Source organism: Microtus oregoni, unplaced genomic scaffold (genome assembly GCF_018167655.1).
Source record: "Microtus oregoni isolate MIOR12 unplaced genomic scaffold, Mior012 000004F_ref0000308, whole genome shotgun sequence".
NCBI lineage: Eukaryota > Metazoa > Chordata > Mammalia > Rodentia > Cricetidae > Microtus > Microtus oregoni.
In genome coordinates, this window is record NW_024543063.1 from 27,334,925 (window position 1) to 27,359,193 (window position 24,269).

Consider the following 24,269-nt stretch of genomic DNA (forward strand, 5'->3'; position numbering starts at 1 on the left):
CTCAGGAACTTTCCTGATTGCTTTCTTCTGAAGAGTCATTCCCTCATTTCCTGGGTAGGGGGACAGAGAAGCTGCTGTACTCACACTCCTAGTCGGGAAGGTTTTCTATCTGACGACAATCATTCCCCTCCAACCCTAGAAGTGCATAAGGAAACATGGGGGTCAGTCCTTAACCTCTTAGCTCCAAGTCCTGTCAATCCCAAAACCATCCCCCCGAGCTAGACAAAGTATGTCTAAGCCTTGCTTTGGAGCTTTGACAACACTGCACAGTTTGGTATAGAAGACTTGCTTGGAAATCTTCCTCTGTACGAACGTAGATTTGATTACAGGATGGAGAAGGAGATGTGTGTTTCTCTATTTTTTTTATTGTCTCGAGTTTGTCCTGTGATCTTTCTGTGTGTATGTGTGTATGTGCATGTGTGTGCTTGCCATGTGGAGGCCGTAGGGCAACTTTGATGTTATTCCTCAAATGCTGTCCACCTTGTTTTTAAAAGTCAATCTTTTAAAAAGATTTATTTATTTTTATTTTATGTGCATGGGTGGTTTGCCTACCTGAATGTCTGTGCACCACATGCATGCCTGTTGCCTCTGAGGCCAGAAGAGGGAATCAGATCCCCTGGGACTGGGGTTACAGACAATTGTAAACTGCTACATGGGAGCTGGGAATAGAAACCTGTGTCCTCTGGAAGAGCAGCTAGTGCTCTTAAGAGCTGAACTAGCGCTACAGGACCTAGTTTTAGTTTTTCAGAGTTTTAAAATCTATTCTTAGACAATTGTACATGTAGACAATGTATCTCTATCATATCCAACCCAAAGCCTTCCTGCTCCCCTACTCCGGGATCCCACTGATACTTACTCTCCCACATATATGGGTGTGGAGCCATCTTTTTCTAATTTTTTCTAGGTGGGGCCTCTTCTTAGATCCTGGGGCTGCTCAGATTAGCCCGGCTGGCCAGAGACCTGCAGGGAGTTACCTGTCTCTACCTCCCCGGGGCTGGTATTAGAAGCATATGCTACCACCCATGGCTTTTGTTTTATGTGGGTTCTAGGTGTGTCTAACTCAGGGCCCCATGCTTGTAAGGCAAGCACTCTAGAAGCCCACCCATCTCCCCAGCCCCTTCTCTGTGCTTTTGAGCAACGTGACTGCACAGCTGTCTTGCCTATGCCCCCACCCCCACCCCATTTTGGAGGTGCATCCAGCTGGCTCCTCTGAACCTGTCCTTTTCATTCTTCTCCTTTGCTTTTCTTCGGGCATTCTGGGCTCACTGTCTAGACTGGGGATTCACGGTGGCTTTTCTCGCTGCGCATTCCACCCCCGCCCCCACCGCGGCTTTGCTGGATTCTCACAGCCCTTCCCCCGACTAGCCCACTCCATCTCCACAGCGGTGGCTTTATCCCCTCAGTGTCCGAGGAAACTGATTCATCGCCCGAGGTCCTGTCTGAGAACTGCTTCCAGACAGCCGGAATCACATTTGAGCTGTGGGTGGGATCTGGGTTTGGGTCTGGCCTTTCTTTTGCTTTGTTTAGCTTGGTTTGGTCTCCCTCTGGGATGTGGGACTGCCTCTTTTATTTTATTTTATTTTTTTGTATAATTCCATGCCCAGCGTCAGGCTTGATCCAAGAGAATTTCTTGTTGCCAGTGACACACGAAGCTTCTAGAATTTGTGTATCACACCTCAGGAGCTTGCTATCCTCTGTCCAGCAAGCTCAGGCCAAAGGTGTGAGTCTGTAGGGTAAAGTCATACAGTTACTGTCCCAAGTGGGCATTAGTCAACACCCTCAGTGGCATTTGTAGGGGCTTTGATGGTGGGAGGAGAAGAACGTCTTTCCATGTAGGAAAATAACTACTCTGTTTGGTCTGGAAATCATTTTCTTTGTCCAATTATTTTCAATCAAGTAGCATTGTGAGAAAGCTACTGTGAACTTGCTTTATAGCTCCCTGCTTGCGTGTTTGTGTGTTTTTCAATGTTCAGAAATATATATTTATCCCTTTCAAGAGTCCTGACAAGGAGCAGTAGAGACTTAACAGGAACCAGATTGCAAAACAGGGGTGGACCATCCATCATGGCGGAGGGATGGCTGACAGGCTTAGAAACTGTCTCAGACACTTTTCCCATTGCGGTGACAAAATGCCCGAGGGAAGCAACTCAAGGAAAGGCGGGGTTGTCTTGAAGGAGCAGTCCTTCATGGTGGACGGGCCACGGTTCATGGTGGAAGGGGCACACACAGTGTGAGCAGGGAGTTGCTTGCACCGCACCCATAGTCAGGAGCCAGAGAGAGGTGAATGCTGCGGCTTAGCTTCTTTCCCCCTTGTTGTTTCTATGCTGGGGTCCTAGCCCATGGGAGGTGACCATCCCCTTTCCAGGTGTGTCTTCCATTCCAAGGTAAGCCTCTCTGGAAACGGCCTCATAAACATGCCCAGAGATGCGCCTCCTAGGTGACTCAAAATTCCCATCAGTTTGGCAATAAAGAGTAGCCATTAAACATATCCACCAAAGACTCCATATCTACCCCAGCAACTGAGAATCCAGAACCCTCTGGAGGGAAGCAGAAGACTGTGAGAGCCAGATATGCATGGGTCAACAGAGGGACACGAAGGAAGGGGGTGATCCCCACAACAGGCAGGGTTGGCAAGCACATCACAGCGTGGGGACATGCGTCCTTGGCCATGTGCAGGGCATCGTCTCAAGGCTTCTTGCTTCTTTTCCCCCTATGAGATGAGGTCTATGCCCCTTTTCATCTACCAGAGATGAGTTTCATCAATAAATAAGGGGCCTGTGACATCATGTGGTATTCGAAGCAGGGCCTCATGAGGCCATATGGCTTCTGTTTTGTTTTTGGGATCGCTTACTTCTCGGTCTCTGTAACTAGGGAAGTTTGACCACCCTGCTGTGGCTGTGCTGGGAGGAAGCTGAGGCACATGGAGAAGCCACATGAGGCCTCCTCTGAGTCAGCGGAGTCCAGGTTCCAGATGCCTGAGAGGTCGGGTATCCAGTTGACTCCAAACCCCATCTATGGAGTCAGCCTGGCTTTTGAGCCTACCCTACTGAGGCCCAGATATGTGGTCAGATACCAGCCCTCCCTGCTATATCCTGTCTGAATTCTTCATGTGTATGTGTATGTATGTTCATGTACACACATGTGTGGAGGCAAGAGATCAACCTCAGGTGTCAATTTTAATGCTCCACCCATCTTGTTTTTTTGAGACAGGGACTCTCACTGGCCCAGAACTCATCAAGCAGGCTAGTCTTGCTGGCTAGTTCCCTAGGAATCCACCTGTTTCTGCCTCCCCAGATCATTTCTAGTTATAAATTTCTAGCCTAGATATGTCCTCCAAACATCCCTGCATATGTAAGTGGCTTCATTATTTTCTCTGAAATCTAAAAGTTTTACCAGAGAATATTCTGGTGTGTTTATTTTTACTTTCTATCCATAGTTTTATACAGTTAGGGCATTTCTTCCCCAAGGGTTCCCAGAGTGGTTTTAGATTTGTTCTGCTCTTTGCTTAGTTTTCTGTTTGGGGGACTCCTGGCTCTTTTCTGCCCATCGTCTATATGTGGCCTTTCTCTCAAATCCCTCTTAGTTCCCTTTCTTCCTGCCATTTGCTATGTTTATACTTCCTGCTCATCTGACGTCAACATCTTCTGGATTTACTCTCCTTTTTAAAACTTAATCCTTATTTTTGGATATTATTATCCCTTTATTCTTAATACTTTCTTGGATTCTGTAAATTTACTTCTGAGTTTTTCTGTCATTTATGATGTCTCCCCTCCCTTCCTTGGGGCTTCACTCATGCAAGTCAAGTGTGCTACCCCTGAGCCTCACCCAGGTCCCTAGGCCTCAGAGCTTTGATGCAGTGTCTTGCTAGGTAGCCCAGGTCAGGCTTGAGCTTCCCACTCTTCTGCTTCTGTGTGGCAAGTGCTGGGACTACAGGTGTGCTCCACCGTGCCTTTCCCTTGTTGGTTGTTTAAAGTTGTTTTTTAATGTAAAGAACTCTTTTTAATTACTTTAATATCAGTTTATTTATTTGGATACATACAGGTGAGTACAACATGTTTTATGTGTGGAGATTTTATTTTGAGGAGTTTGTTCTTTCCTTTTGCCATTGGTTGCTGGGGATTGAACTTGGGTCGTTAGGCTTGGTGGCAAGCGCCTCTACCCCTCTCAGCCCTTTCATCTGCCCGCGTCTGCTAGTTATGTAGTGCATATCATCTATGAAGTTTTGCTTTCGCTAGTCTCTATTAGTTGTACTATGTTTTGGTTGAAATTAGGAGATGTTAAAAACGATGCTATAGGTCATCATCCCAGAATACTCTTCAGTCTGTATTCAATGTGTTAGTGAGAACGGTCCTTTAAAAGCCTACGTCAGATCCTGTGGTGCTCTTCTTGTGATTCTTGTGGCTTCATCCCTCTGGGCAGAACTGCGTCTCCTCTGACTGCCCTCTGCGCTTCTCTCCACCCCTGATTCTTGTTTAACTCGTTTTATATCGTGTGACCCCCTTGCTGATCAGGTCTCAGCCCACGGGCCTCCATGCTCTCCTGAAGTACTCCAGCAGAGGCTTTGTCTCGGGGAGTATGTCCCCTATATCCCCTGTAGCCCCCTATAGCACCTATAGCCCCCCTATAGCACCTATAGCCCCACTGGTGGTGCTGTAAGTGCCTTCTTGGTTTGCCATCTCTAGAACCTTCTGGGGTTGCCCTACCTGCTTGTCTTCATTCCCCGCTCCCTACTTTTTCTGCTCTACTTTTTTTTCGCTCTCAGCTTTTATCACATATTCTAATCACTGATTTTTCAAATGTGAATCAGAATGTCAACTTCAGTAGGCATGTATTTTAAAATCAAACCCTCTGGGTTGACCGGGGAGAAGGAAGGATGGTGGGAAGGAAATGGAGCAGGGAAGTGAGTTAGGAGAGAAACATAACCTAGAGAGGGTACTGGAATTGTGCTAAATGGCAGGATTTGTGACCTCGACAAAGGTAGCGTGGGCAGACCACAAGTAGCAGCCCAGGCTGGGAGACGTTGCTGGTTTGGTTGAGGGACGGTGGCTATCACCCCTATATGGCACCTGCCCCATCCATTCTCCTTCGTGTTTGATCTTAAGTAGCTGACCTGCAGGTCTTTATGGCTGGGGTAGGGGAAACTCAACTGTCAAGAGGGAGAGGAAGTTTTTCTTCCTATTTATTTATTTATTTATTTATTATTTTTTTTATTAATTTCAGAAAAATTTATTAATAATTTTAGGTGTCAAATGTTCTTTTTTTTAATTTTTTTTTATTGCGAAAAGAAGAAAAAAAAACATAAACAAAAAAACAAGTTTCCACCTCCTCCCAGCCTCCCATTTCCCTTCCCCTCCTCCCACCCTTCTCCCCCTCCTCCCACCCTTCTCCCCCTCCTCCCACCCTTCTCCCCCTCCCCCCCACTCCTCTCCCCCCCCTCCCTCTCCAGTCCACAGAGCAGTCCGGGTTCCCTGCCCTGTGGTAAGTCCTAGGTCCTCCCCCCTCCGTCCATATCTAGGAAGGTGAACATCCAGACTGGCTAGGCTCCCACAAAGCCAGCACATTAAGTAGGATCAAAACCCCCTGCCATTGTCCTTGGTGTCTCATCAGCCCTCATTGTTCACCATGTTCAGAGAGTCTGGTTTTATCCCATGCTTTTTTGGTCACAGAGACCCACACAGGAGCACTGGACTGAGCTCCCAAGGTCCCAAGGAGGAGCAGAAGGAGGGAGAACATGAGCAAAGAATTCGGGACCACGAGGCGTGCATCCACCCACTGAGACAGTGGAGCTGATCTACGGGGAGCTCACCAAGGCCAGCTGGACTGTGATCTTCCTATTTATTATTCTTTGCAGTGCCAGGGAGGAAGCCTAGAGCCTTCCACATCCCAGTCAGGTACTCAAGGACTGCACAGCACCCCAGACTGGAGAGGGTGTTTCCTGTGGGTCTCTGGAGGAATTTGCTGCCTGCTGGATCAACGGAAGGTGCTGTATTGTTCACTGTGATTCTGTGCTTCCTCTAGGTCAGTGGTTCTCAACCTTCCGAGAGCTGTGACCCTTTAACACAGTTCCTCATGTTGTGGTGGCCCCAACCATAACATTATCTTCATTGCTACTTCATAACTGTCATTTTTTTCATGGAGGATTTCTGATATGCAATCCCTGTGGAAGGGTCGCTGCACCCCAAAGAGGTCGAGACCCACAGGTTGAGAACTGCTGTTCTGGGTACTTCCTGTTCTCTCGGCACTCACTTGGGGCTGTGGCAGGTAGAGATTTGGGGGTGGATAGACCTATCTGTGGTGGAGCTGGTGTTGGCAGGTAGGTTGAGGGTACCCACTTCTCCACAGCCAGGCCAGCTTCCTGCCTAGCTTCCTTCTGGTGGCCCAAGGCAGCATTCTAGGAGGGCGCAGGCAGAAGCTGTAAGGGTTTAGAAGTCTCGTAGCTCTACCGCATCGTTCCTTATTCATTCTTTTGAGACAGGGTCTTTCTATGTAGCCTTCAAGGTCTCCAGTATCCGGTCCTCCTCCTCAACTTCCTGAATGTTGAGATTACAGGCAGGTGCTGTCACATCAACTCCTAGCAGGGTTATTTCTATGGAATTTCTTCATCCACAGCAACTCACAGGCTGGCTCCAATTCAAAGAGGTCCACAAAAGAACCTTCAGTCCTTGCCGAGAGTGCCAGCGGCCAGCTCGCCACAAGGAGTAACTTGTGGCAGCTCCTCCAGAAGGGAGCTAACTCTTAGGTTGTCTGTGCGGCGGGTTCCACTTGACCCTTGGTGTGGTCCTAGGAGGAGATATTTGAAGCAGCAGTGGCCAGGGACAATGTTCTGCCTATCTAAGGACTTGAAACCCGAGGGCAGAGGCTGCTTGTGTGTGTGTGTGCTGGCAAGTCCATGCTACAACTCATATATGGAGCTCAGAAGATGACCTTGGGCGCCAGTTCTCACCTTCTACTTTGTTTGAAACCGGGTCTCTTTGTTGTTTGCCATTGCATAGGCCAGGCTAGCTGGGCCATGAACTTCTGGGGATTACCCTGTCTCTACCTCCCCACTGTGTAATAAGTGCACTGGCATTACAGATGTATGCCGCTGCCAATCCTGGCTTGATTTGTAGGCATTCACACTCAGGTCCTCATGCTTGCAGGGGAAAGCCACTGAGTCATATCTCTAGCCTGTTCGTGTTGCGGGGTAGTTAATCTCATTGTGAAACTGCCAGACCATGTTAATAAAATCAGCCTTGAATCAAGGGGTGGAACCAGCGACCAGTTGACCGGAATTAGCCATAGAGAGAACAGAGGAGCCAGGAATATGGCAGAGAGACTCACAGGAAGGAGTAGGGGACTTAGAGATTTGAGGTCTTCTTGGTTTGGAATGAATGGAGAGACACTTCTCTTTCTGGATCTCTGGCCAAAAAAGCTAGCTCAACTGGTCGCTTCTCTTCTTCTCTGATCTAGCAGGTTTTCACCCCAGCATCTGACTCTTGAGTCTTTCTTGGTAAATAGAACTATGGAGACTTGGTTAAAGCCTACATTTGGTGGCCACGGCTGAGCCAGTGTGGGTGGGACTGGAAATCCTGCCAGGCTGCAGTTGAGCAGAGGGGTGCTGCCTGTGGGGGCTGAGGGAACCGATGGTAGTTAAAATATCAGTAGACTCAGGTATGGCCACTAAGAGGACAGAAAAACAACATATTCGCTCTGTTTTTGCTTTTCTTTTCCTTTTGACTGCTGGGCCTGGTCACATAACTGACATACAGAAGCTGCATCTGTGGGACTTTTCTAAACAGCACTCCTTCCCCGCTGTGCTTCTAGGGATTGAACCCAGGGCCTCTCCCATGCCAAGCAAGCCCTCTGCCACTGCACTACACCCCCAGTCCCCTTTACACCTTTTGTTTTGTAACACTAACTTGCTCACACTGACTTTGGAGTTGCTATCCTCCTGCCTCAGCCTCCCAAGTAGCTGGTGGTCCTGCATCTCCAGACCTGGCAAAAAGCTCAGACTTCATGAGCTCATTGCCTTCTGTGGGAAATATTTCGCCATATGCCTTAGCTCACACTGCGGAGCCTTTCCCTGCACAGGAGATGGCTTCCTCCCAGCGGCTCTCACCCTCAAAGCCCAGAGTTTCCAGGTGGCCAGGTTGCTAGATGGGCCAACAGCTCACTGTCCTGCTAGGCTGGCCCTCCTGTCCCTGTGCTGTCAGGGTATTTTTCCCCTTCTTCTGGTTCCTGATCCAGTGGATTCAGTTTCGGGCCCTTCCCAGAAGCAAGAAGACCCCCTCCTCTCACCAGATGGCCTCAGCTCCCAGTAGAGGACCCTAAAGCAGCCCACAGCAGCAGGTCAGTCCTTGGTAGCGTTGACAGACAGGTGCACTTGTGTGGATTAACCCTCTGGTCTCTGTTGCTGTTCCTATAACCCCAGTATCCCCAGGGAGGGACAAGTAATGCTGTCTCTGTCCTGTGCTTTGCCAGGTTCCTGGGCCTCAGCTCAGGTCTTCCAGCTTTCAACTGTTCTCTTCCCTGCAGCTGTCTTAGTTTGGGTCACTATTACTGATGCTGGCCTCTTTAATCACAGCTGATTCTCCAGCCTCAGCAGACCAGACGCCACAGATTTGTTACACAGAGGGTCCGGTAGAGTCTTTGCTTCCCCCTGAGACTTCACCAGCCCAACAGCCACTGTTTGTTACACAGAGGGTCTGGTAGAATCTTTGCTTCCCCCTGAAACTTCACCAGCCCAACCACCATTGTTTGCATTGCTTTCAACACTCTTTATCTTTTAAGCTCCTAAAAAACAGCCCGCTGAGCTCTCAACACTCAATGGTTTGTCTACCACAAAGCTGCAAAGTCTTTCCATAATCTCCCCCAAACAGCGTGGTCAGGTGTGTCACAGCAATGTCCCACTCCCCTGGTACCAATTTCTGTCTTGCTATGATGAAATACTATGGCCCAAAGCAAGTTGGGGAGGAAAGGGTTTATTTGACTAACATGTCCACATCCATAGCCCATCACTGATGGGAGTCAGGGCAGGGATTCAAACAGCACAAGAATGGGGAGGCAGGAGTTGATGCAGAGGCCGTGGGGGAATGCAACTGGCCTGCTCCCCATAGCTTGTTTAGCCTGCGCAATCGCGCTTTCTCTCTCTCTTCCGAAAAAGGGTTTTGCTGTAGTTTTAGAGCCTGTCCTGGAACTAGCTCTTGTAGACCAGGCTGGCCTTGAACTCACAGAGATCCGCCTGCCTCTGCCTCCCAAGTGCTGGGATTAAAGGCATGCTCCACCACCTGGCTAGCCTGCTTTCTTGTAGAACCCAGGACCACCAGCCTGGGAAGATCTCATCCACAATGAGCTGACCCCTCCCACATCAATCACTAATTAAGAAAATGCTCTTCAGGCTTGCTTACAGCCCAATCTTATGAAGGCATTTTCTCAGTTGGGGTTCCGTTGTCTCAGATGACTCTAGCTTATGTCAAGTTGACATAAAATTAGTCAGTACAGTAGCCCATTCTGAGCTGATGCTGCTGCTGCAGTGTGAGTCTGTGTGTGTGTGTGCGTGTTCACGTGGGTGTCCTGTAAGCGTTCGTGTCCCTGCATATGTGTGCATGCATGTTTGGACCTTGAGTGTTGCTTTTCAGGGGATTCTCTGCTTGTTTATTGAGGCCGGGTGTCTCAAAGGCGTAGGCTTGCCTACTAGGCTAAACTGTTGACCCCAGGGATCTCCCTACCCCCGCTTCTGCCCATCTCTGCTTCTCCGGTGCTGGGATTACAAGCACATGCCACCGTACCTGGCTTTTTTTGTTCAGGTGTCGAGGATCAAACTCAGGTTTTCATGCTTGTGTAGCAAACACGTTACTGACTGAGCCACCTCCCTGCCCCTGGGCTGCCTCTCCAAAGACAGGAGGATGAGTCTGGGTCAGGGAGGAGCAGGGCTGCCTCTCCAAAGACAGGAGGATGAGTCCGGGTCAGGGAGGAGCAGGTCCTTCTATCTCTTTCCAGCATCTGAGACTCACTACCTGGAAGTAGAATGATGCAATCAGAGGTATACCAGGATGATGGCGGCTTCCTTGTGTGGGTGGGACCACCGCGTCACCAGGCCGGGGAATCCCACTGGTGACAACAGAGCATCATTTGAGCTGGTGTGGCACCCAGTGGCCCCATGCTGGCTTCAGTGTGACAGCGTCTGAGGGAGGCGTGTGCAGAGCCGGTGACAGGGCAGTCATCTGCAGATCACCTCCAGGGGACTTTGTGGTCGATTCTCTGATGATTCATTCCTGACCTGGTTTCAACGCGGTGACTCAAAACGTACCACTTTCATTAAAAATAACATTCACTGGGGGTTAACGGCTTTCTGTTTTCTATGCTTCACGGTACAGTGTCACTTCTGTCTGGAAAGCCGGCAGGTGCAGACAAGGGCTTCAGAGGGGCCTGAAGAGAATCGTGCATGCTGGCACTGGGCCGTGGACTCAAAGCAGGGCTGCTGCTGCTGCGTGAGGGGGCGTCCTGCAGTCTTCACTCTGAATCCCCGAGTGTGGACTCATGGGGGCTCCTCAGGAGCTTTTTCTAGACTTGAGATACAGAGATGGGGGGCCCTTCCTTCAGACTGCAAAGTAAAGAGGCCTCCTGTTCACTAAGGGAGGGATGTGGAGGGGGTGAGAGAGGAAAAGCAGAGGGCAGGGGTGGGGGAACCCCAGTCACCCATGGGACTACACCAAAACCTCCTGCTTTCTGTGAGACACCCACACTCTTACTGGTTTGGGGAACAATGCATTGGACATCCTCTGTCTTTTTACTCGAGAAAAGAAAGAAAGAAAGAGCACAGGAAAATGCTGCAGTAAGCATTCTTCGGGGCAGAGGCCCCGGCTGAGGCCATCTTTAAATAGTTTGTTCATTCTTATTTTTGTCTGTGTACATGTATGTGACCATTCCTGTTTCTGAGTGCACACATGTGTGCATGCAAGTCAGGGACCAGAGGCCAATCTAGAACGCCATCCCTTGGGTGCTGGCCACCTTATTTTGAGACAGGATCTTTCACTAGGCTGGACCTTACCGAGAAGGCTAGTCTGGCCGGCTAGAGAGTCCCAGGGGTCCAGCTGTTGGTTCCTTCCCAGAGCAAAGCTTCCAAGTGTGAGCCACCATGCCCAGCTTTTAAGTTTGGATTCTGGGGATCAAACTCAGGTCCTCCTTCTTGCATAGCAAACAGTTTATAAACTATCTCCGTAGCATCTTTATTTGAAATTTAATTTAATTTGATATTTCTTTTGAGACAAAGTTTCACTATGTAGCTCAGGCTGGCCTCAAACTTGCCCTACTCTTCCCTACCTCTCAAAGCTGAGATTACAGGTGTAAGCTACCTTGCCTGATTAAATCTTGGGTTCTTAAAAAAAGCTCTTAGCTAGAAACTTCAGGGCTGGGACAGGTATATTGTCAAGGGAGTGAATGGCATCAGCTGGAGGGAGAGACTGGTTGTTTTACGGAGACGGTGCTGCAGCAATATGTATCGCCTACTGTCGAAGACAGTTTTCTCCACAATGGGCGAGAAGGTATATTTTCTCTTAAGTAAGTGTTTTATCTTTTCCACGTTTTGTTGCAGTAGAAACATTGGTCAAGATGGGCTGGGAAGATTCTCAGCGAAGTGTTTGCTGTACAGGTGCGAGGGCCTGAGATCAGCTCCCCAGGGTTCGCGTAAAAAGAGCTGTGTGCACACACCTGTCTGCGATCCTCATGCTGGGGAGGCTGAGGCAGGAGAATGCCCGGAGATTGCTAGTCAGCTAGTTCAGTCTATCCAGCTGATGAGATCCGGGATCAGTGAGGGACTGTCTTGAATAGCAAGGTGGACAGCAATTGGGGAAGACATCCAATGTCAACCTCTGAGCTCCACACACGAGAGGACCCGTGCTCCTTCTCACATATGTTCACACATGAACGTGCACACACACATAAACTCCACGCATTCCAAAGGATGACCCAGCCAAGTCTGACATGGATACAAGTCCAGAGAACCCTAACCCGTTGTCTCAGGGACAGTCAAGAAACCGCCATTTATTCTCACCCTTTGTAACTTGATATCTGCGGTATGTCGTTCTAAACTTCTGTTTCACGATGGTCTTTCCCTCCAAGGTGTGGTGCTGGCTGGACCCCACCCTGGGGACTCACACTCTGCAGCAGCTCCCTCCTACCTAAGCCCTGGTGGCCAGGAGCTCTTACAGACAGGGTGGGCTTGGACACATAGTCTGCCACCAGGAAAGACCTCTGCAGTTCAGCCTTTGTGTCCCATCTTTGCTCTGTGTCTAGAGTCTTCCTGGGCTACCAGCACCGAGCGCAGCCAGCATCTAGTGAGAACATCTTTGGAACACTTTGGGGTACCTTTCGGCATGGTTCCTCTTGGTCCTCACCTCTCATGTGTCCCTGAGCCCTGGACAGGATTCTGATCTTCTCTAGGTCCGAGGCTCCAGCTTCCCCAACTTCCTCCCTCCTTCTCTGTCACTGGTTTCTAGATGGTTCTCCCCAAGCGAGCCTCCCAAGTGCTTCCCCACCAATAGTCCTCAGGTGCTGCTCCTGCTGGGTGATCTGCCCCTGTGGACTGGAACCAGACTACTGGAGTAACACCTGGGCGGCTTTGGAAACACGTGTCATTATCTGATGTGTTCTTACCAATCAGTTGCGTCTTATAATCAACTGTCACAGTTTTGGGGAGCTGCATACCCGGGGCTCTATGTCTCAGGGATTTTAACTGTGTTGCTTGGCCCCTTTCCTACCACCCAGCACTGTGGAAAACTTATCCAGCAAGTAGTTTTTAGGGCTTTTGCTGTCAGCTTTGGAGTTGGGGTTTTGTTAAAAAGAGAAGCAATATGAATATTGACCAGCAGGAGCCAGGGTGCCTGGGTTCAAATCCAGGCTCTTCTCTGTATGGCTACATGACCTCAATAAAGGGATGTGCTGTGTCTGTGATTTGGGCTTTCTCACCTGTAAAGTGGGGATGATAACTAGACGTCTCAGCTCAGAGCTGGAGACCTGGCTTAGCATAGATGTGCTTGCTGTGGAGCCTAACTACTGGACTGCCGGCCCAGGGATGGATGCAGCAGTTCTCAATCTGTGGGTCATGGCCCCTCTGCGGGTCCTACACTGGATATCCTGCATAGCAGATATTTACATTATGACTCATAACAGTAGCATAGTGACAGGAAGTAGCAGCAAAATCATTTTCTAATTGGGGATCAACACAACATGAGGAGCTGTATTAAAGAGTCTCAGCATTAGGAAGGTTGAGAACCACTGTACTAGAGGGAGAAGAGAATTAACTCCTGCAAGTCATCCTCAACATGAGTGCCCTGGCACATACATAAACATACAAACACTCCCTACACCCTCCCCACACTACACACACAACAGGCACATATATACCACACACACACACACACACACACACATACACACACACACACACTCACAGTCTAAACACAAATAAATAAAATAAATTCCCAGCTCAGAATTTTCTGGGGATTTTTGCTGTTTGTTTTGAAACAGGATTTCACCATGTACCCCTGGCTGGCCTTGAACTCCCGAGTTCTAGGACTAAAGGCTTTTGCCACCACGCTTAATGATGTCACTGTGTTTGTAAAAATTCATGTCAGGAATAGCCAGAAATTCATGTTCAATTGGTAGATCAGCAAATTCGTAGATCAGCAAAACTGACCCACAGAGGAGGAGTGGGAGGTGGCAGGTGGCTACCCTCCCAGGACCAGCTGTCTCCAGAGCCTCCTCCCTGTGAGGGCCCCTGATGAGGGGCTCTCTGGAGCACAGCCCAGGTTCCTGCCCACTTGGATCTGAGGCCTCTGTGTGGGGTGTGGATATCAGCGCCTGCCTCTCCTTTCGCGGATATCTGCGCAGGTGTTTGTTAGGGTTTAGGGTGAAACAGGGAACAAAACAGAGCAGCAAGGCTGGAAGTAATAAACTTATGCTTGTCTAGGGAGAGTAGTGTGTGTTTCTTGCAAGGTCCTGTGTGTGTGTGTGTGTGTGTGTGTGTGTGTGTAGGGTATGGATGTTACCGTATTACATGAAGAGGTTTCCTGGGTGTTATCAAGTAAAGAATTAGAGGAAAAAAAAATGTAAAGGCCTGATTTAAATAAAATGGCTCAGCTGTTAAAGGTGCTTGTTGCATAAGCCTGGTGGACTCAACTTGATCCCCGAATCCCTGTAAAGGTGGAAAGAGAATTGACTCCACAGTTGTCCCCTGACCTCCACATGTATGCTGTGGCACATGTGCCCACACACATACACACCATACACACAATAATAATAATAATAATAATAATAATAATAATAATAATAATAATAATAATAAATTAAACTAGGGTAAAATATACAACATAAAACATCTCCCATTGGCTCTCATGCAGCCCAGGCTGGCCTGGAACCCCTCAGTATAGCTGAAGATGGTCCTGAACTCCTGTCCCTCCTGCCTCTGCCTCTCAAATGCTGGAATTACAGCCATGGGACACCATACTCTGGCCCGCACTGTTTTCTATAGTGATTATGTTAGCTCACGTCCCACCAACAATGCACAAGGATTTAGACCTTGCAGCAAGATGTATGAGTTGGTCTTGTCACTGTGGTAGGCAGATACTCGCAGAAACACTCAAGAGAAGAATGCCTTTTGGCTCGTGGTTTTGGGGAAATCTCAGTCCACTGATTACATCAGGCTGCCTGGTCAGAAAGCCCTGGGGATCTGCCTGTGCCCACCTACTTAGTGCTGGGATTACAGATGCTTGCTGCCACCACTGCCTTTTCTAAGTGGGTTCTGGGGATCAACCTCAGGTCCTCAAACTTGCACAGCTTTCTCCCCACACACCCCGTTTCATTCCATTAAGCTCCAGCTGAAAGTCACCACGCGTTAAGTTATACGACAGACACAAAGAGTGTTCCCGAAAGCCAAGAAACACAAGTGGGCGAACAATGTTTCTGCCTTTCCCACCCTTTCCCCCTTCTGTTCTTTGTGATTCTCCCCTCCCCTCATCTCATTTCTCTCTCTAAATAATACTCGGCAAGGCAGATTAATTTGTCAAGACTGCTCTGGGCCCTCTTTTGGTTCTCCTAAGTAAAGAAAACCTGTGCCCTCTGGCAGCAGATACTGCGTGGATTTCTGTGTGGCAGAGATGCCAGTGTTTTGAGATGTGTGTAGGTTTCAGGATATGAGCCACAGCAGAGACAAGGCCCCCGGGAGTGATGGGTGACAATGTACGCTGCTGATGAGGGCAGTTGCTAGCATTGATGTGGACGTCTGAGCCCCTCCCTGGAGACATCGCCTGTCACCTTCGGCCACCACTGGGGATGCCTCGGCTCTCTGACTCTGGCTCACCGTGTGTATGCCGAGCGGCTGGAGGAAGCCCCTGGCTCACACCCTTGCTACATCTTATGCTATTACAATAGCTGTACTGCCTCTGGAGGTGGAGACAGGAGTATGAGAAGGTGCTGTCAGGTCCCCCTGCCAATACAAAACCTTGTCAGTCCAACCTGAATGAGTAGCATCCTGCAGCCATCAGATCCCTGGGCAGAAGCCAGAGGGGACAGAGGAGCATAGATAGTACGGAGGTTCCCAGAAGCTGTGCTGTCAGCCCCTCTTTCTGTTGCTTGAAGTCACAGGATGGGGGAAGAATTAGTTTTGACTCCTGGTTTGAGGTTGTGCTCTATCAAGGCATATGGAAGTAGGAGCTTCAGGTTGCTTGCTCACGTCTCGGTGGACCCTGAGTGGGGTAGCTGAGTTGGGTTCCTAACCTCAAGGCCCACCCCGGTGACCTGGTTCCTCTGCTAAGCCCCAGCTCCCAAAGGCCCCACAAGCTCACAAGACATCACCACTAGCGGCATCTAAGTGCTCGAATGCATGAGCCCATGGGGGACATTTGTCATTCAAGACACAGCAGCTGGCTATGCCATAATCCAGCTACCCCATGAGCTGGCTGGATGAAGAGCAGGCTCTCCTGCCTTCCTAACTCTTGGGTGCCTCCGCCAGTCCCCTCCACACCCTCTGACTGCTGCGGGCAGCGGTGCTCACAGCCGTGTAGACCGACACGGTGGAAGTATGAGCTGCAGAACAGAGTGATGGCCTCAGACACAAGAGGCCAGGCTCTGGGAGAGCTGTCTGCTGTCCATTAGCTCTGTGGCTTCTGGCACTCTTCGCTATCCCCATGGGTTGACCATCCTGTGGTGTGGCCCACGTCATCAAGGTCTGGAGAGGCTCCAGTGAGGGGGTGGCTGTGAACCGGAGACGCTAGGAAAGCGTGAAGGCCGCCTCGGAGGGAGGGAGTTTCATCTGGGGCCTCGTATGAAGGGTAAGCAGGGCCCAGAGCTCATCTGGCAATGAGAACAGCATTTGCCCAGGCTGTGAGTGTGTCAGAGCTGCAGGAAACTCAGCAAAGACAATTGCAGTGGGCAGAGAAGGAGATGGAGCCCACGGGAGGGGGGTTGTGAAGAGAGATCCTGGGCCCTTGGAGCATCCTGGAGGGCCCTTGTGGAGACTCTGCAGACCAGGAACGTGAACCACTTGGGGGCAAGGAGCTCACAGTTCATTCAAAGAGAAAGGATAGTTTCCCTTTTTTATTTTATGAGACAGGATCTCACCATGTAGCCTAAACTAGCCTCAAACTTACTATATAGCTCAGGCTGGACCTAACTGGAAGTGGTCCTCCTGCCTCAGCATCCAGAATGCTGGGATTATATGCACAAACCATCCTGCTCAACTGAAAAACTAGTAGGGGGTCAATGAGATGGTGTCGTGGGCAAGACACTTGTCACTAAGGCTAAAGAATTGGGTTTGATTCCTGGGACTCCCCTGGGGGAAAGGAGAGAGCTGACTCCTGCTAGCTGTCCACACTTAATAATTAAAAAGACCTTACAGACTGATTGGTTAATACCTGGTTACATTGGGTTACTTTTTGTAAGGTTATTTTTGTTGCTTTTGTAACAGAGTTTCACTATGTAGCCCAAGAGAGTTAGCCTTGCTTTCCCTTCCCTTCTTCCCTTCCCTTCTTCCCTTCCCTTCTTCCCTTCCCTTCTTCCCTTCCCTTCTTCCCTTCCCTTCCCTTCCCTTCTTCCCTTCACTTCCCTTCCCTCTTCCTTCCCTTCCCTCCCTCCTTCCCTCCCTCCCTCTCTCTCTCTTTCTTCCTTCCCTTCTTCCTTCTCTTCTTCTTCTTCTTCTTCTTCTTCTTCTTTTTTTCAAGACAGGGTTTCTTTCTCTGTAGCCCTAGAACTAGCTGTTGTAGACCAGGTTGGCCTTAAACTCACAGAGACCCACCTGCCTCCTGAGTGCTGGGATTAAAAGTGTGTACCACCAACACCTGGCTTTTCAGTTTTCTTTCTTTTTTTTCTTTTCTTACTTTTTTTTCTTTTTCTTTCTTTCTTTTTTTTTTTTGGCTTAATTAGAATTTCTATTGTTGTGAAGAGACACCATGACCACAGCACCTCTTCTAAAGGAAAACTTTTAACTCAGGTGGCTTACAGTTCAGTGACTTAGTCCATTGTCATCATGGCCAGAAGCATGGCAGTACACAGGTAGACATGGTGTTGGAGAAGGAGCCAAGAGTTCTACTTCTGAACTGGCAGGCAGCAGGAAGAGACAGTGACACTGGACCTGGCTTAGGCTTCTGAAATCCCAAAGCCCACTCCAGTGACACACTTCCTTCACCAATGCCACATCTCCTAAGAGTGTCATTCCCTGTGAGCCCCTGGGAACCATTTTCATTCAATGCGTGACGCTAACCTTGAACCTGAGTCCTGAACTTGATTCTCTTGCCTTAGTTTCCTGAATACTGGGGTGATAGGTCTGTGTTACCTGGAAGGTAGGTGGGGGAGCTGTAAGTCTGGACTTCCACACCAAGAACCAAGGCCCAAGGGAGCAGATCCAGAAAGGGACTCAGAGGTTTCAACTTCCCATTTGTTACCTTGTAAGCCAAGGTGAGCCTCAGAGACTCTCCTGAGTCCTGGCAGCCTGGGATCAAAGGCAAGGCTGGAAGGTAACCCTTTGGGTGGGAGGAAGCTGTGGTTTTATGGATATTGGGAGCTGCAGAGACTTCACGGCAATTCACTTCATCAGGGTGGGGGACTAAAGGTGCTGGGGAGAAGAATGTAACAGGCCAGGATATTCTATGGTGCAAACAAAAGCTGACACATGGTGACAGTATCTGGAGCATCTCCATCTCCTGACCTCATCCAGAGAGCCCTTTACTTGCAATACCCAGGAAGTGGAGGAGGCAGGACATGAGACCCCGGGACACAACACAGGGCAGCCAGGCGCCAGCCTGCAGGGTCCAGGGCCCCTTGGTTCTGAAGATCGGGATATATACCGGCTTTGAGACAGCTGATCCCTACAATGTCACTTCTGTGGGGACAACTGCAGAGGGACAGCTGGACCCTGGTCATCTTTGGAATGCCAGCAATGTTGGCCTGAGGGGGATGTTGATTTGTCAGTCACCCAGGTAACTCTTGTCCCCCATGGAGCCACTCTACTAGGTCCCCCAAATCTCCCTGTGAGTTTCTGCAATGTGTCTGCCCACCAGCCCGCTCAGAGTTTTACTCCATGTGGGTGACATATTGCCCCTTCAGCCACGTTATGAATAAGAACAGGACATGGATCCTAGGGTCCTCGATCAGAGGTCAGTCTCCCTTCTAGTCTGCGGGGACAGTGTGGAGGACAAATGAAGGAACAGAAATGTCACAGATGTCACCACCAAGGATAGCAGGAGGGAATGCAGTGTGGGAAGAGGAAGCCGTAAGGAAAGGGACAGGTGACTGAGGATGGAATACTTCTCTTCTCTAAGTTGTTTGTTTTGTTCTTCTTTTAAACGCTGCATCCTTTCAGCGCACACTAAGAGTCCTTTGCTAGGCTCGTCTTTAAGGTATCTTAGTCCCAGATCCCAGGACCGCATTAAGTCAGACTTTGTCACCGTGACAGGAGGAGCTGACTGAACAACTGAAGAGAGAAGGGGTCATTTTACTTCACAGATCCAGAGATTTCCACACATCATGGTGACAAGGACATGGGGAGTAGAAGTAGAACAGCTCGTGTGGTGACCAGGAAGCAGAGAGAGAGAAAGAACACCTGTGAAATGACTTCCTCTTCCCTCTGTTCCAGGCCCTCAGTTTGTGGAATGGCGCCACCCGCCATTCGGGGTGGGTGTCCTCCACTCAGTCAGTCCTCACAGAGGGGGGCTTCACTGCTCTCCTTTGACCTGGGACTAGAGGTTCTGCAGGTGCTGTTCTCTCAGCACAGGCCAACAGAACCAAGGTCATTGTCCCTCCTCTCCATGAGCAGCAAGGCCGTTCCTCCTGGTCCTAGGGGGAATCTGAGCCTCACCTCCATTAAAAATCCCAAGCCTTGTCAATTCAAGTGAAGTCTAAAGTCGATGTGAGCTAGACACTGGCACTGCACCAGCCGCCACCCACAGATCTCAGCACCTCCCAGTATTCATTTCTTAAACAACAGACATTTGCCGTCTCAGGTCTGGAGACTGAAAGTCCAAGATCCAGGTATGGAAAGGGTTGGTTGCTTCTGAGACCTAGGAGATTGCAGCTGAGGTGAAGAACATAGTGAAGAATTTGTACAAAGGCACCGTGGTAGGAACAAACGCGGATGCTACCCCACCGAAGCCTGCTGACTTGCCTCAAGCCCCAGAGAGATTTAAGCCGAGACGGCCTCAGCTGAAATGAGTAGAAACACCTACATTTTAGCTCTGGTTGGCACTTTCCCTTCCAGCCTGAGTGAATGGTGTCGCTGCTTGTGAAAAGGAGGAACAATGACCTTGGTTCTGTCCAAGGTCAGCACCTGCAGGACCTCCAGTCAGAGGTCAAAGAAGCAGTAAGATCCTCTCTGTGAGCGCCTGTGAGGACTGGCAGAGCCCCCAGCCTCGTCCACATGCAGAGGTCAGAATGCTCCAGTCTACCAGGAGCTTTAGACAGAGAGCAGAGTCTGTTAACCCTGAATCTTTGAGCTGCTTCCTTGTCCTCCATACCTTTAGCTGTTGGGACAGTCAGACAGTGTTGAGAGCTGCTCCCCCAGCACAGAGAGCTGTTCCCCAGTCCCCATGGAAGTGGAGACAGAGGAGCCCCAGCATCACACCGCCGAAGCAGAAAAGCTGGAGTGTGGCTTCGAGACCCCAGTTAGGCTCTGAATGCCAGCACTGCCAGTGGGTATCAGTGCTGATCCCCGTGACTGCAGAAGGGCAAGACCTAGTCCTCCATCATTCTTTATCCCAAGATGGTTCAAAAATTGTAATCTATAGTTATTCTTAATTGTGGTAAGATGCAGAAGAGACAAAATTTACCATGGTCAGCATTTCTCAGGGTACAGTTAGGAAGGGTTAAACACATTCACATTCGTCCCCACCAATCATCTCTAAACCTTTTCATTTTGCAAAACCGAAAACCTTCACCCATGAAACAACCTCCCCCAGCCCCCGCCAGCCCAGGAAATCGCCTCTCTTCTCTCTGTCTCCACGAATTTGACTATTTTTGGTCCCTGGTGTAAGCAGAATCGCATCACTCTCTTCCTTTGGGTCTGGCTTATTTCACTCAGGACAATGTCTCCCGTGTCCATCCACGCTGCAGCAGGTGCCAGGCATCTTTGCGTTAGAGGGCCAGACAGGATGCCTGCGGATGTCCACCTGTCTTTGGTTTGCCCGCTCCTCCAAAGAGGACATTGATCGAGTTGCAGTGTGAAACCAATGAAAGAAACCAGAGCCCTGAATTTATACTGTGTGAATTTTACACTTAAATGCATTCTTTCAAAAACATAATTTTGTTTATTCATTATTTATTAATATTTTAGGTGTTTGGGTGTTTTGTCTCTGTCTGTGCACCACATGTGTGCGGAGCCCACGGAGGCCAAAGCCGAGTGTCAGAGCCTCTGGAACTGGAGGTACAGATGCTTGTGAACTGCCGTGTGGAGGCTGGGACTCAAGCCCTGGTCCTCTGCAAGGGCAGCCAGTGCTCTTTCGTACTGAGCCCTCTCTCCATCCCCCTCAGATGAGTTCTCTTTTCGTCCTTGTCTTTCTCGGTGCACTACTTTGATCTGGTCACTAGCACCAGAAACCTAGAAGGGCTGAGGTCATTCCTCCTGCGCTTTCTGTTCCTAGCCACTCTTTCCGGCAAGCGAAGGCTGGGGAGGAGTTCGCAGAGGAAGGCCAGTATCAGATATCTCAAGGTGTGGCGCTCAGAGAGGTTTGTCCAGAGGGCTGTCTGTTTTATCTCCAGTTGACTTTTTTTTAAAAAAGGCTGACAATGTTTTCAACCAAAGATAATGTTTTGTTTTGGTTTGGTTTGTTTTTCTTCCTGGGGACGTTTACACAGTTCAAGGTGGAAAACTAAGGCCTTCGCTCTTATTCACAGAACAAATCGGTCTCTTTCCCCTATGGGAACCTGACACTGTCTCTCTGAGGGGTATCCGCAGGCCTGACCTGTTTCTGAAAAGGTCCACTCAACACAGGGTGTCGCCATGGTTTCTGAGGCCAGGAGCGTCCCCTGTTGGTGGCTCTGCAGCTGATCCTGGTGCCTCCCAAGAGCACTGACCCTCTCTTCCCCTAGATGTTTAAGTGTGTTATTGAGAGCCACCGCAGGAGATGATGAGCAAAAACGGGAGCTTTCCATGTGAAGGGAAGAACCGGACAGGCTGTCTCCAGCAGGGAAATGCTTGCAGACACCGCCAGCAGCTAAGCTCGGCCTCCCTCTGCTGCTTCCCTTGGCAGACCCTTCCCAAACTGCAGGGCTTCAGAGTTTGGTGGCCTGTCTGCTCTCTTTCCTGGTTGGTGTAAATTATGGAAACTCCCTGTATAACCCACCGAGGGCTGTTTTACATGCTCCCTCTGGGATTTCCCAGCCAACTTAGCAAGAGTTGCTGCCTGGGGGGGAGGGGGTATTCCTCTGTGGGTTCTGCTGGAGTGTTTTCTGCGGTCCTATCTGCATCGGGGCTGTGCCTGGGGCAGGTGTGGAAGAGATGAAGCAAAGAATGCAGCCTCAGCAGTCTCCAGAAGTGATCCCCGGTCAGCGCCTGCAGGTTCCAAGCATGCCAAGAATGGACAAGTGCCATAGAAAAGAAGGAATGTACACGCTCCTAGCTGAGCCAGTGGGGACAGCCAAGGAAAAGAGATTGCACAGTACCAAATGTGAGCCAGTCAAGAAGGGTCAGGACTCAAAAACAAACATTCACTTTACGTTGGCGTCTAGTGTGTGTGTGTGTGGGGGGGGGGGTACGCCCAAAACCAAATCTTTATATTCTTGTCTGACTTTTGAAAATGTTTTTAGAATTAGCATATATTAATTTCCTACTTTAATTGGTTTCATGACAACATTTTCTTAGTTTACCTTTCAAAGATTTATTTATTTTTAATCTACCTGGGGAATAGACTGTGAGGCAGTGTGAATGCAGTCCTCCAAGAGGCCACAAGAGGGCGCCAGATTCCTTGGACTAGAGAGAGAGAGTTGTCAACTGTGTGGCGCTGGGAACAGAACTCTGGTCCTCTACAAGAGCAATATGCGTGACTGTGGAACAATCTCTCCAGCCCCGTATAAAATATTTTCATATATGTACATGATGTTATTTTGATCACGGTCACCCCCTCCCTTCCCACTGAGCCCCTTTCTCCTTTCCCATCTTTTTATTTGGTGGGAGGCAGAGTTTCGTTAGGGTTGCTTTCAGGAGCATGGGCTGCTAACCAGTGGCTGTACTATTGAAGCAGCCACTAACTGCCTACAGATCCGTCTGGGTTCCTACACCCTTCCCCATAAACCCCCCTTTTTTAGGCAATGACTCAGGACTTGGGAGAAGCCATTGTCTCAACCCACAGGCATGCAGGCAGGAATGAGCAGGGCCTACTGGGTCTTTCCAGCTGCTGAGCCAGCTCCTTGGTGCTGGGACACATGCCTGTGCCTTGTTCTCAGTCCAGGACAAGGATCTTGATGCAGGACAGAAGGTCGAAGGGCACAGCAGTAGGGCAGGAAAACAAAACAAAAACAGGAAGTGGCCTGCTCTGAGATTTTTCCATGGGAAGGCTGAGAAAGGCATCCTGATAGAACAAGAAAAAGGAAGAGAGGAAGAAAAAGGAAGGTTCTGGTTCTTCAGAAGCTCTGTGCTAGGAGACGTGGTGGGGAAACATAGCCTGTAGCCCACGGCCTCAGCGTCCTGCTTCATCTCCCTGCATCCTGTTTTCCTGGGAGGACACTGGGAGATTTGTGTTCATCAATGCCCCGGTGCTTCTGTGAGAATGTAGGTGTGCAATAACACAGAAAAGCAGCCATATCAGAAGTGGGGTCTCTAGGGGAAGATTCAGAATGCCAGCCACAGAAGGACTCACATCCACACTCAGTGTGAGGAACGGACCATGGCCTCTCTGCCACTGACGCCAGGTGGGTGGAGCTCAAGAGAGTCCGAGCTGTCACTTTCCCTCTCTTCAGTCAAGAATGGATGACTTGTCAGAAGCATAGATGGCCAAAGGTCTGTGGGAGCAGGGAGCAACTTTTGGGGGTAGGGATTCCCACAAGAAGGAAGCCAAGATCAGAACAAATGCCCTACGGCTGGGTTCAAACTCCTAACCCAGAAAGGAGGGAAGAGTTGCAGTTCCTTCCGAGCTGCGTTTGGTCTCAAGATCTTAGTTTAGAGCCCAGTTGTGAATGCAATCAGAGCTTTATGCCATGAGGGATGAACATAGCAGCAGCTCTCCTGAGGTCTGTGCACCCGTGAGTCGGGACAGTGCACTCCAGACAACCGCCAGAGGCCAAAGGGCAGCCTCAGCCTTCCCCACAGTTTTGCTCAAAATACACAGTAAGCGGGTGGCAGGAAGTAAGTTGCAGCAACCTCAAGTGATGTGTGAAAGTTTCCAATTAGAGATTCAAAGAACTTGTCATTGTTTAATGGTAAAACGAAACGAATTCTTTGTCATGTCTCATCCTCCGTTGGTCCTGGATGAGGGCTGCACCTATGGCAGGAACCTAGGGGCCATTTGTTCTCTGATACCTACAGGATCTGATGTCGTGGGAAGAAAGCCGATCATACACTTCGGTTCAGGACAAACAATTGCCTGGATTAGGTTGAGCCCACACTATGTTGTTAATAAAGTTTTATTGGCACAGACTGTATGTGCTTGTATATATTCAATACTGTTTTCACAGTGTAAGGGCAGAACTGAGTGTCTGGCTGGCACATCCAAAGTCCCCCTTCTCTCAGATTTGCTCCGTGGATGATGTGTGTGTGTGTGTGTGTGTGTGTGTGTGTGTGTGAGAGAGAGAGAGAGAGAGAGAGAGAGAGA